The sequence below is a fragment of the Chiloscyllium plagiosum genome, chromosome 23 (genome assembly GCF_004010195.1).
Source record: "Chiloscyllium plagiosum isolate BGI_BamShark_2017 chromosome 23, ASM401019v2, whole genome shotgun sequence".
Classification (NCBI taxonomy): domain Eukaryota; kingdom Metazoa; phylum Chordata; class Chondrichthyes; order Orectolobiformes; family Hemiscylliidae; genus Chiloscyllium; species Chiloscyllium plagiosum.
Genome location: NC_057732.1, coordinates 43,594,275 through 43,605,013, shown reverse-complemented (window position 1 = coordinate 43,605,013; position 10,739 = coordinate 43,594,275).

The window sequence follows — 10,739 nt, the reverse complement described above, 5'->3', positions numbered from 1 at the left end:
TCACTTGTTGTTTTAAGTAAGTGTAACGCAGATATTCTAGGAGCAATGCAATTGGTCTAGCCACATAGTTTTAAACAAAACAGAATTTCTTTACAAGATTACTGATTGAAACACAAACAAAAGAGAAAAGAATACTGAATAACTTAACCTAACTGAAAACCCAACAGATCATCCCAACTTAATGATGCTGTTCCAAATCCCCATAAACACCCCTTGGCACAAAAAATAAAATCAACCACAGGGTCTTACAGGAGAGCAGTCAGAGAGAGAGAGAGAAAGAGAGAGAGAGAGAGTACCAGACTGGATCTACTTCTTTATGGTCTAATAGCTTTTACAACACTAAAACCAAACCAAACCGGTAAAAAGTTGAGCTGAGAGAACTGGCCATTTCCCTTTCATTGTACAAGCATTTTATTTCAAATACTTGAAAGCCTGTTGCTTGAGGCAGCATCTGTTAGCTATTATCAAACTGGCTCTAAAACCCTTCAACTTAGACTTTTCTGAGTCAGTGTTGTTTACTCTCTCGCTGGCAAAAACAACCAAGGACTACATAACCTTGTTAAAGGAGCAACTTCGTCACAAATGTAGGAAAGACTATAGCTCTTAGAAAATGCAGGTCAACAGCAACAAGGGTACAAAATTGACTGAGGGACATGAAGCAGAAACTAATGGTCACTGGATATTTCTTGCACTGTGAGAAGGTTGGCAATTGAATTTCTTAGGGTTTGGTTTTGGGATTCTTGTTTTTTTTTATATATATTAGTGATCTAGACCTTAATGTCCAGGACAATTTGAAAATTGACTGATTATACAAACTTTGGGAGCATTGCGAGGACAGTTTAAAACTACAAAGGATATTGCCATGAAGGTAGAGTGGGCTAATAGGTGGCAAATGAAGTTCAATGGGGAGAAGCGTGAAGCAATACATTTTGATTTGAAAGAACCTGGAAATGCAGCATGAAATATTCTAAAAGGTGTACAGGAACAGACAGACCTGTCTATAAGTCATCAAAGATGCTAGGGAAGTTAGAACATGCAGTCAATACATCTTGCAGTGTCTTAGGTTTTATTATTAGCGACAAAGAGCACAGGAGCAAGGAACACACTCTGAACTTGTATAAGTCCTCAGCTAGCATATTGTGTATAGTTTACAAATTATATGAATGTGCTGAGGGAGTGCAAAAAATTTTATGAGTAGAGGATGAAAAACTTCAATATTGAAAATAAATTGCTGGAGTTGACAGTTTTCCTTGATAAAACATGAGGAGGCTGAGTGGAGAATATATGGACAAACTGTACATAATCACAAAAGAATCAAGGACAAGATATAAAGAACTTTGCAAAGAAGGCAAAAATGATCTGAGAAAAATTGTCTTAACACATCCACTAGTTAGCGAATGTAACACATTGCCTGGAAATATGGTGGTGGTGGGGTTTAATTGAGATATTCAGAAGTACATTATTTTTATGTAAAAGCAATATTCAGGATTATGAGGAAAAGACATGAAAATGGTACTAAGTCATAATGCCCATTCAGAGAGCTAGTATAGACACATTATGCATTGTAAGAATTCTGTGGTTCAGAAAATATACTACTAAACCTTTTGTTTAAAAGACCAAATGTTTTGGTGATGAGATAGTTTAATTAAACATTAGTCACTTTCATTAATGGGATAGTTTCAATGTGTCCTTCAGCAAAAACAATTGTTTATGCTATGAGATAACTATTGGGCTGCTAGCGCCTCGTCAGGCATAATAAGTTTTCATTCCTTCCTGTTATTTAGCAGATCCAGCTAGGGAGACATGTTACCTATTTTGTGTTGATTTCACACCTTTGACCACACAATGGAAAGTGTGAGATTCTAGGAGGGTAGTGTCCTCCAAACTTTGTCTTGATAACTGCTGGTTAGAAATTTCCAGAAATACAATCAACTCGCAAAATGTATTTGGCAGCAGCCATATTTTAGTCCAGTTTAAAATTAAACGGGAAAGTATAGATTTTAAATCAATTGATGATCTCTTTCAGCTCTTTTGAAAGATTTATCTGAATGAAGTTTATGTATAATGTATCTTTGAAGAAGCAAGTTGAAAGTTCACAGTTGGTGAGAGAGGAATGTAGTTCTAGTCCAGTCAGAATGAGTAGATCCTATGATTATAATGGCAAAAGTGGATTAATATGCTAGATCTAAGCTATGTAGTTTTGATGTAGTGATATGGGTATTATTTTTTTCACTGAAGGCAGCTACTGCAGTTAAAGCACAGTGCACATTTGTGAACTTATGAGTAGCACATTGGATCTTAGCATCATAGCTAATGACCAAGGATTTTATGTAGGAAGCAGAGGGTGAGGAGTTGATTCACAATATCTGACATTGAATGTTGATATGTTCTCTGATAGTCTGTCTTCATTCATATATATCCTGGCAGCATTACTGCATAGCCAATGGATGTATTGCTTACACTTGAGTGTGGGATAGGGTCAAAGTGACTTGGTAGCATCAACTCTGCCCATACTGGCCGAATCCTATGGAACTTACCTGCCACACTGTGTCCATAATCAGCGGTGGGAGGAGTTCATTAAATAAAAACCAGTTTGGCCTCATCCTCATCAGGAGATCTGTTGCAGCTGCATCTGCTCAGTGCCACCACTACACAATTCTCAATGGAAACCCAAGTCCCACCTTCACATTTGGATGCTCTTTGCTCTCTTGTGTGGCATCATGTGCTGACTGGAATAAATCTAACAGCTCAAGACTGACCATCTATAAGGAAATGTGGGCCAATGTAGCAGCAGAATTGTACCTCACCACAATCTGCAATCCCATGGCCATATCCCTCCCCTTACAGTTACCATCTAGCCAAGGGAACAAGCCTAGTTTTTAAGAAACATCAAAGAGCAAGTGAGGGGCAGTACCAGATATAACAAAGAAACGATGTGATGCCTAGTAAAGCTACAGTATAGGGCAACATACCTGCTGAACAGTGTGCTATCGGCAGAACAAAGTGATTTCACCATGAATCAGATCAAAGCTTTGAGGTTTCGCTGCATTTGGTTGTGAATGTTTGTGGAAAATTAAACAACTAATAGGAGAAGGAGGAGGCTCCATGAACAACCCAGTCCTAAATGATCGCAGAGTGCAGCCATTGAATGCAAAACTGAGTGTCCATAAGCAACAAGACTTAGAAAACATTAAGGCTTAGGCTTTTAAGTGGCAAGTATCATTTGCACTGCATGAGGACCATGCAATAAACATTTACAAAAGAAAACCCAATCATCTCCTTTGGGCATTCGGGGCAATGCCATCACTGAATCCCCCACCATTAACATCCTTGATGTTAACCATTGACTGGAAAGTTAAGAGGCCCAGCTGGATAAGTACTGTGGCTAAGAGAGCAAGTCACAGCCTGGGTAATATGTGATGATGGACTCACTTATTAACTCCCCAGAATTTATCAGGATAGATAACGGGTAAGTCAGGAGTGTGATGGAATACTCTACAAATGCCTGGCCGAGTGTAGCCACAACAACACTGAAGAGGTTTGATGCCATCCAGGACTGAGCAACCGAGTTTATTGTCATCCACAGGATGTACTATAGTAACTTATCAAGGCTTTTTTGACAGTACCGCACAAACACACACTATCTACTAGATAACTTTGTAGCTAAGATGGCGCTGTAAGTGAAGACTTATAAACTTTTCACGATACTCATTTGAGTATATGTGGCAATATAGCTAATTCATTCAGTCATTCATACTGTTGAGGCAAATAAATGTAACAGGAGCAAGAGAGCACCACTACCTGCAACTTTCCTCCAAGTCATACATCATCTTGGCTTGGAATGGGATTGCTCTTCCTTCATTTTCAGTGGGTGAAGATCCTGAAACTCCCTCCCCAGCAGCAGTGTACCCACCTACTCCACACAAAATGCTGGCCTCAAGAAGACAGTACGTTGTTTTGAAGACAATTAGATTTGGGCAATAAATGCTGACCCAGCCAACGATGCCGGCATCCCATGATTGAGTACAAAACGTTAGGGGCTCTTTTATGCTTAATATGTCTCGAATGAACGTAATTATCATTAAAAAATGAAGAATGGAGTTAATGATATGGAGCTTTAGGCAATCCAATGATCAAGTTTTTAAAAAGTGAATAGGAACCATTTAGTCAGATTAATTGACAGAGCTGGAAGTGGCTTCACACTGTTCTATTAGATGTCTTGGTCCATTAATTACTGCACTTCCCATTGATTTAAAGACAGAAATCGCATAATGTGAGGCAAGCTTCATGCTGGAAAGGCTAATCTGCAAGATCTCTAGAATTTGTATCCTTTCTTTTCTCTCCTCTTGCCACTTGTATCCAATGGTTTGCTGAGATGATTGTGCCAAACGTGACTTCTTTCCTGGTCTTTCTGCTTGTGTCTGAAGCTAGTTAAAAAGATAAGAACATAAGATCATAAGAACTAGGAGCAGGTGTAGGCCATCTGGCCCCTCAAGCCTGCTCTGCCATTCAATAAGATCATGGCTGATCTTTCAGTGGGCTCAGCTCCACTTACCACCTGCCCTTTCACCATAATCCTTCATTTCTGTACTGTTCAAAAATCTCTCTATCTTTGCCTTAAAAACATTTAATGAGGTAACCTTGACTGCATCACTGGGCAGGGAATTCCATGGATTCACAGCCCTTTAGGGGGAAGATGTTCCTCCTCAAGTCAGTCCTAAATCTGCTTCCCCTTATTTTGAGGCCAAATCCCCTAGTTCTGGTTTCACCCGCCAGTGGAAACAACCTCTCTGCTTCTATCTTATCTATACCCTTCATAATTTTATATGTTTCTATAAGATCCCCCCTTCTTCTCCTAAATTCCAATGAGTATAGTCCCAGTCTACTCACTCATTCCTCATAAGGCAACACTCAACTTTGGAATCCCAACCTAGTGAACCTCCTCTACACTCCCTGTAGTGCCAGTACATCCTTTCTCAACTCAGGAGATCAAAGCTGTACACAGCACTCCAGGTGTGGCCTCACGCTATACAGCTGCAGCATAACATCTATGTTTTTAAACTTCATCCCTCTAGCAATGAAGGACAATATTCCATTTGCCTTCTTAATTACTTGCTGCACTGACAAACCAAGTTTTTGTAATTCATGCTCAAGGATACCTGAGTCCCTTTGCACAGCAGAAAATCACTACAGTCCAACAGGGCCAGAACCAGTGGTGAGAATAACCTGACCTAAGGCAAGGGCTGACTTTGAGAAGGCAGGACCTTCATGGTCACCTCAGCTGGTGTAGGAACTGAACCTGCACTATTAACATCATAATCCAGCCAACTGAACTAACCAACCCCAGCACCAACCGCATTGGTGTAGAGAATTCTGATGCTGGCTTTCCCTTGCCAGCAATTTTTTATTATTCATTCATGGGATGAGGGCATCGCTGGCTAGGCAGCATTTATCACCCATCCTTCATTCAGAATCAATCACATTGGCTGTGGATCTGGAGTCACATGTAGGCCAGACCAGGTAAGGATAGCAGTTTCCTTCCCTAAGGGCATTAGTGAACCAGATGGGTTTTTCTGACAATCAACAGTGGATTCATGGTCATCATAAGACTCTTAATTCCAGATTTATATTGAATTCATTCACCATCTGTTGTGGTGGGATTTGAACCCAGGTCCCCAGAAAATCATCTGGATCTCTGGGATTAATAGCCCAGTGATAATACCATAGGACCATCACCTCCCTCTTTAAATGCCTCAATTTCTTATTCTCATGATCGAATTCCTCTATAACTTCATTTCTTCCTATTTCTACAACCTTCAGTGACCCAACAGGTTTTTTGCACTCTAACATTTCTGCTGTTTTGCTCATTCCTGATTTCAATCACTCCACAACAAATGACTGTGTCTTCAATTGCATAAGCCCTAAACTCTGGAATTCTCTCCCCTAAACCTCTCCCAAAACCTTCCTTGCTGACCAAACTATTAGTCACGTTTCCTTCTATCTCCCTGTGGCTCATGTTAACTTTTGTCTTGTATACACTTTGGGATGTTTTATGATCTTAGAGGTGCTATATAAATGCAGGTCATTCTTGATGAGCACTCTGATGCAGGAAGACACCCCATGAAGCAATTGGGGATGGGAGTGGATTTTGACAGTGTGAGGTGCTTCCCTCTGGCACGTTAATTTTCCTTGTTGATATTTTGCAACTGGTTCATTCACTCTGATATCTGCCCCACTCCCCATGGTATCTGACCCCACCCACTTACACTGGTGCTTGACTCCAACTATGCCCCCACAATATCGAGCCCCCTCCTGCATCCCCAAGTCAGACGTACCTGTGATCCACTTCCCAGATGTTTTTGACCCCCACACCAGTTGCTGTGTGTGGAATCACTTAAATTTGGCAACACACATGGAAATCACTCCCTCCCAGATTTTCTTTTTGTAAGTCCACCATCCCCCTGCTTTCCTTATCCATCAGGTGTTGGTTGGATTCAAGATACACCAGCATTCAACCACAAAAATCCAGGCCATACTCCATAGTGGCACTGAGGGTGTGCTGCACTGTCAGAGGTGCCGTTTTTCAGATGAGATGCTAAACCGAGGCTTCATCTGCTTGTTCCAGAGGAAGTAAAAATTGCCATGGGTCTATATTCAAGAAGTGCAATGTAGTTCTCCCCATTTTCCAGGCCAACATTTAACCCTCACATCAGTTTCACAGTAAATAGGTTACATCGCCCTTATCAAATAGTTGATTTAAGAGTTTGCTGAATGCAAAATTAGCTACAGTGTTTGCTATGTTATATCAACAGCTACACTTAAGAACAAAGTACATTGACAAATCTCTGTAAATGTGAGACATTCAGGAAGTGAGAAAAGCACAATCATGGAAGTCTTTCTGTCTACCTGGCAATTGCCAGCAGAGCCAATACATGATGCCACATGTGAGTTAATGCTTGGTGTATCATTGTGGATTTCACCAGTTTCCTCATTTCTCCTCCCCCCACCTTATCCCAGGTCCAACCTTCTAACTCGGCACCACCCCCATGACCTGTCCTACCTGTCCATCTTCCTTCCCACCTATCCACTCTACCCTCCTCTCCGACCTATCACCATCAGCCCTCACCTCCATCTACCTATCGCACTCTTCCCCGCAGCACCACCCCCCTCCCATTTATCTCACCACTCCCTAGGTTCATGCTTCATTTCTCATGTAGGGCTTTCGCCCGAAACATCAATTTTCCTGCTTCTCGGATGCTGCCTGACCGGTTGTGCTTTTCCAGCACCACACTTTCGACTCTGATCTCCAGCATCTGCAGTCCTCATTTTCTCCTAGTATCATTGGGCTATGCTACTGGCCTATAGTTTCCAATGGACATCATTGAGCTAAAATGTTTTTGCGATGTGCACTTGTCGAAATTGTGTGTTAGCTAGACCGCCTTCCATTGCTCTTCATTTACAATCATAATTTGTTCTAATGATAGATTGCACTGCATCATTGCCAATGCATTGTTTTATTAATGGCTCATTCACTTGAAATGCAATTTATGGAAACTGTAACCCAGTGACATGTTAATTTAATTTCACTTTGTTAATCGACATAATTTAAAGTTTTAATCCCAATTCTGGAAGGTGATAGATAACCTCATGCCATTTTTACAGCTGGGAACATATGTTAACATATAATCAATGCAACTGTGTGAATTAAAGCAAGGAAGAAGAGGGAATAGGGATCTGTATCTATTTATTATACAGTGAATCATCTGTAGAGAAACAAAATAACTAAAATTCTCCAGCTTGTGTTGTGTTTTTCCAGCACCACACTTCTCAACTTTAAATTTAAGGGGTTGCATTTACGAATAAAGTGAGGGATCTAAGTCCTAACATGAGGGTATTACCTCTGGCTGCCATAACTATCATCATTGTTGTTGAAATAAACCCTGACAATAATTGAAAATTTTACAAAGAAAAAGGGGCCACGTTGGGCAGCGGAAAATGGAAATTAAAGTTTAGGCAGAATGATTGATACTATCAGGAACAACACATGAATGCTGCCCATTGCAAATTCCGACTGGCCCACTTTGCAGCCCTCACCCCAGATAGGTAAAGACTTCAGTGAAGTCAGGGCCTGGTTTTGTCAATGAAACCCAGGGCCAAGCATCAGCAGCACTTCTAAAAATCACATAAAAGCTTGGTCATTCTCATTTGTCAAGAGGTTTCCTTGTTGGAGCAGGAACTACCTTCCAGCAAGTGAGTTCTGAAGAAGAGTCAGATTGAACTCAATCCATTAACTGTGTTTCTCTCTCCTCCGAAGTTGGCCATCCTGCTGAATTTCTCCAGCATTCTCTCATTGCCTGACTCTGTTTGTCCACTGTATTCACATTTCTCTTTCCCACTCTCCTTGCATCATTGACAACAGATTTAGGCAGGCATCAGGCCTTGTCTATTTGATAGTCTTTTTCTATAACCTGCTCCAATTAGAGTTATAGAGTCATAGAATTGTGCAGCACAGAAACAGGCCCTTCGGTCCAACTTGTCCATGCTGACCAGATATCCAAAATTACTCTAGTCCCATTTGCCAGCATTTGACCCATATCCCTCCAAACCCTTCCTATTCATATACCCATCCAGATACCTTTGAAATGTTGCAATTGTACCAGCCTCCACCACATCCTCTGGCAGCTCATTCCATACATGCACCACCCACTGCGTGAAAAAGTTGTTCCTTAGGTCCACTTTAAATCTTTCCCTCTCACCTTAAATCTATGCCCTCTAGTTTTGGACTCCCCTACCCTGTGGAAGAAGACTTTGACTATTCACCCTGTCAGTGCTCCCTGTTAGTGATTTTATAAATCTGAGATTTTTGGACTCCTCCAAGCTTCTTGCACAACCCTGCTTACTCTTGCACCACAATTTCAGTGGGTGTGCTTTTGCCTCCTTGGTCACTGAGATCTGGAATGTCCCCCTCCAAGACCTCTTGACCATTTCTCTTGTTCCTTTGAGGTGCTCCTTAGACCTTAATCATCTATCCTTATATCTCCGTTTGTGGCTCAGTCTCAAATGTTGTTTGCGGATGCTCCCGTGAAGGGCCCTGGAACGTTGTAACATGTTAAGGTTGCCATATAAATGGAAGTTGTTTAAGTCTGTCCAGCTTTATGTTGGCTGAGGTGAGGGTCCAGCCTGCTCTGCTAGCCCCATATTAATTAAGGGCTACCATTGCTCATTCTTTCCTAGGATTGCAACAGTTGTCAGGATTTTCGCAATCTCCCTCTAGTCTGCTGGTCCTTTTTGAACCCATCTCAGAGAAAGAAAGGAATGAGAGCTAGCCACTCAGCTCCTTCAGCCTACGACAAAGCCAAGTGTAAGATAGGAGTCAACTAATCATTTCAGTTTACCTCATTCTTCATTCTACTTCCCACCCTGTACCATCCTCTTCACTGAAACTTCTCAGGACAGAAACAATCAATCATAAAGCAGGCTCTGAAGAGTATTTAGCACTGCACTCCCCTTCCCTTCTATCTCACACTCCACAATGTCTAACACTTGGAAAAAAATCCCTGATAATAAAGTAAAACAACTCCCTTTTTGCTGTTCGGTCAGTCGACACTTTGAGATCTGGCAAACTAAACCTATAAAGGCAATATGCTTGTGACTAAACTGTTTCTGATTTATATCATATGTCAACCTTTATTGTTGTAGTGTTGGATTGTTCACTTATGCATTATGAACACGCAATGCTCTTTAATTTCAGGATTTACAACACCGATACATTATAACTTCATAAATAAACATATAGTGTTAAAATGTGGTGTAGAAAATGTGGCTGTTGCTACCCTAGCTTAGTTAATCAGTTTCCACTTAACAACATTTGATATTTGCGTTACTAAAGGATTTGTACAGTTTGATACTGAGGGATATTGCTAAACAGACAAGACAAACAGTTTACCCATGAATATCCTGGAGTCATGATGGTATTTGCAGTTTGTTTTATTCAACATAGTTAAATAATACATGCTTGTGGTGGTTGTCTTGAAGAAATAAAGTGAGATCAAAGCTCACAAAAGTCATTATGAGGACTGCAGCACAGATGACAGTGATGTGGTCTATTGTATCTGTTCAGGCTCTTTACGCGTGCAATTCTAAACAAATCCCACAGCTCTGCTCCATCCTGATAGCTTTTATCTTCCTCTACCTCAAATATTTATCTTAAAAGATGCAATGATCTTTGTCTCAACCACTCCCAGCGGTAACACATTCCAAGCTCTAGCAATCGCTGTATAAAGACATTTCTCCTTATCACTTGTCTTTCTCTCTCAGTGATCCTTTTAAATTGATGAGCCCCTGCCAGTGGGCTCTCCCAGCATGGCTGCAATAGCAATTCCCAAGTTCTTTAATCAGAACCTTTAACCGTTTTAAAGTCCCGTTTATGGCTCCTGTGTTTTAACAGGAAATCATCTTGGCGGATTGCAGCTTCACTTGGTGGGGGTGATTAGCTCAGTTGGCTGGACAGCTGGTTTGCAATGCTGAGTGATGCCATGAGCTCGATCCCCTGAGATTACGATGAAGGACCCACCTTTTCAACCTCTTCACCTCACGTGAGGTGTGGGGACCCTCATGTTAAAGCACCACCAGCTGGCTTGTCCCTTTCCCCCGAAGGCCTGCAATTCACTTTCTTCTCTGGTGCTCAGCTAAGTCCTTTTGGAAAACAATGGACAGCAAAGATTGTACCCCCCCACCCT